Genomic DNA, 3,275 nt, shown 5'->3' with positions numbered 1-3,275 from the left:
CAGCCATGGAAAGGAGTAAGACTGATTGGATGAAGATAGCAGGAAAGCAGAGGTTCAGAGGAATGAAAGCATCTCCATTCGCTTATCTGAAATTCTCACCAATGAATTACATAAGTACCTCTATCCCTATTCTACTAATTATTATTCGAAAACACCATTATCAATTTATATCTGCCTAACTGAGATTTGCAAGGTGACCATAGCTTGCTTCATACCAACATTCTCCGTGGGATTCGACCCTTACTCACGTAAGGTATTACTTGGACGACCCAGTGCACTTGCTGGTTAGTTGTATCGAAGTTGTGAACCATGGTATTGGCACCATGTTCTTGGCGCCATTGCCAGGGAAATAAAGAGCCATGAATTTTACATCATTAAAGTGTAATCACGATTACGCGTACCAAGTTGCTCACGTTGCCAGGGATTGTTCGAGCCTGGACATCACAATTTCGTGCACCAAGTTTTTGGCGCCGTTGCCGGGGATTGTTCGAGTATGGACAACTGACGGTTCATCTTGTTGCTCAGATTAGGTAATTTTCTTTTTGTTTTGTTTTCAAAAATTTTTCAAAAATCTTTTAAAAAAATTTTTCTTTTGTTTTCGAAAAAAAAATAATAATAAAAATAATATTTTCAAAAATAAATTATTCTATGGCTTCAAAACATTCAAGAATGAATTCTAGAGTTTCATGGTAACATGTTGAATCCTATCTGGCTGAAAAGCCATACCCAAACTCCTTTGGGATTGGTCTTCAACTAATCACCTCAATGGATGTAAATCCATTCTAAAGCTTGACTGGCTATTAAGCCATGTCTAACCCTCAGATTGGGGCTTTAAACTAAAGAGTACAAGATTCCTGGAATTCATATGAAAAATTTTGAATCCTTATTTTTCTTTTTCAAAATGATTTTCGAAAAAATTAAAAGAAAATACAAAAAAAATTCATAAAATCATAAAAATCAAAAATATTTTGTGTTTCTTGTTTGAGTCTTGAGTCATGCTACAAGTTTGGTGTCAATTGCATGTGCATCTTGCATTTTTCGAAAATCTTCATGCATTCATAGTGTTCTTCATGATCTTCAAGTTGTTCTTGGTAAGTCTTCTTGTTTGATCTTTGCATTTGCATGTTTTGTGTCTTTTCTTGTTTTTCATATGCATTCTTGAATTCTTAGTGTCTAAGCATTAAAGAATTCTAAGTTTGGTGTCTTGCATGTTCTCTTTGCATTAAAGATTTTTCAAAATTGTGTCTTTGATGTTCATCTTGACATTCATAATGTTCTTGGTGTTCATCTTGACATTCATAGCATTCTTGCATGCATCACATGTTATAATCTAAAAATTTCATGCATTGCATCATTTTTCTTGTTTTTCTCTCACATCATTAAAAATTTAAAAATAAAAAAAATATCTTTCCCTTTTTCTCTCATCAAATTCAAAAATTTGGATTGACTTTTTCAAAAATTTTTAAAATCAAGTTGTTTCTTATGAGTCAAATCAAATTTTCAATTTAAAAATCTCATCTTTTTCAAAATCTTTTTCAAAAATAAAATCTTTTTCATTTTTCTTAGTTATTTTCGAAAATTACGAAAAAAAATATTTTTCAAAAATATTTTCTTAATTTTAACTCATAATTTTCGAAAATAACATCATCAATTAATGTTTTGATTCAAAAATTTCAAGTTTGTTACTTACTTGTTAAGAAAGGTTCAAACTTTAAGTTCTAGAATCATATCTTGTGATTTCTTGTGAATCAAGTCATTAATTGTGATTTTAAAAATCAAATCTTTTTCAAAAACTAATTTCTATCATATCTTGTCAAAAATATCTTCTCATCTTATCTTTTTCAAAAAATTTGATTTTCAAAATATCTTTTCTAACTTCCTAACTTCTTATCTTTTCAAAATTGATTTTCAAAATTTGTTTCAACTAACTAAATAACTTTTTGTTTGTTTCTTAACTTTTTCAAAACTACCTAACTAACTTTCTCTCTCTAATTTTCGAAAATTCCTTCCCTGTTTTTCAAAAATTTCTTTTTAATTAACTAATTATTTTAATTTTTTTATTTTAATTTTCAAAAATTACTAACCTTTTTCAAAAACTATTTTCGAAAATCACTAACTCCTTTTTCAAAAATAATTTTCGAAAATTCTCTTCTCCCTCATCTCCTTCTATTTGTTTATTCATCTACTAACATCTATCCCTCATTCAAAAAAAAAAAAGGATCTCTATTATTATTATTTTTTTGTGCCCTCTTCTTTGTCATATGAGCAGGAGCAAAGACAAGAATATTCTTGTTGAAGCAGATCCAGAACCTGTAAGGACTCTAAAGAGAAAATTAAGAGAAGCTGAATTACAACAAACCAGCAAGCACCTGTCAGAAATTTTCGAACAGAAAGAGGAGATGGCAGCCGAAAATAATAATAATGCAAGGAGAATGCTTGGTGACTTTACTGCACCAAATTCTAATTTACATGGAAGAAGCATCTCCATTCCTGCTATTGGAGCAAACAACTTTGAGCTGAAACCTTAATTAGTTTCTCTGATGCAGCAGAACTGCAAGTTTCATGGACTTCCATCTGAAGATCCTTTTCAGTTCTTAACTGAATTCTTGCAGATATGTGATACTGTAAAGACTAATGGAGTAGATCCTGAAGTCTACAGGCTCATGCTTTTTCCTTTTGCTGTAAGAGACAGAGCTAGACTCTGGTTGGATTCTCAACCTAAGGATAGCCTGAACTCATGGGATAAGCTGGTCAAGGCTTTCTTAGCCAAGTTCTTTCCTCCTCAAAAGCTTAGTAAGATTAGAGTGGACGTTCAGACCTTCAGACAGAAAGAAGGTGAATCCCTCTATGATGCTTGGGAGAGATACAAAGGACTGACCAAAAAGTGTCCTTCTGACATGCTTTCAGAATGGACCATCCTAGATATCTTCTATGATGGTCTGTCTGACTTAGCTAAAATGTCATTGGATACTTCTGCAGGTGGATCCATTCACCTAAAGAAAACGCCTACAGAAGCTCAAGAACTCATTGACATGGTTGCTAATAACCAGTTCATGTACACTTCTGAAAGGAATCTTGTGAGCAATGGGACGCCTATGAAGAAGGGAGTTCTTGAAGTTGATACTCTGAATGCCATATTGGCTCAGAATAAAATATTGACTCAGCAAGTCAATATTATCTCTCAGAGTCTGCATGGAATGCAAGCTGCATCCAACAGTACTGAAGAGGCTTCTTATGAAGAAGAAGCTTATGATCCTGAGAACCCTGCAATAGCA

The 3,275-nt window shown here is 32.6% G+C and overlaps 1 non-coding gene across 1 annotated transcript; it reads right to left on the bottom strand.

The window, feature by feature from the left end:
* Positions 1 to 2,795: 2,795 nt before the first annotated feature.
* Positions 2,796 to 2,902, bottom strand: LOC148548893 (small nucleolar RNA R71). The gene has a single exon (XR_015897758.1). It is a non-coding gene; the product is annotated as a small nucleolar RNA R71 (small nucleolar RNA).
* Positions 2,903 to 3,275: the final 373 nt, after the last annotated feature.

The sequence above is a fragment of the Arachis ipaensis genome, chromosome B8 (assembly GCF_059453495.1).
Source record: "Arachis ipaensis isolate K30076 ecotype BB chromosome B8, ASM5945349v1, whole genome shotgun sequence".
Taxonomy (NCBI): domain Eukaryota; kingdom Viridiplantae; phylum Streptophyta; class Magnoliopsida; order Fabales; family Fabaceae; genus Arachis; species Arachis ipaensis.
The sequence above is the reverse complement of the archived record's forward strand: the minus strand, read 5'-3'. Positions and strand labels throughout refer to the sequence as shown.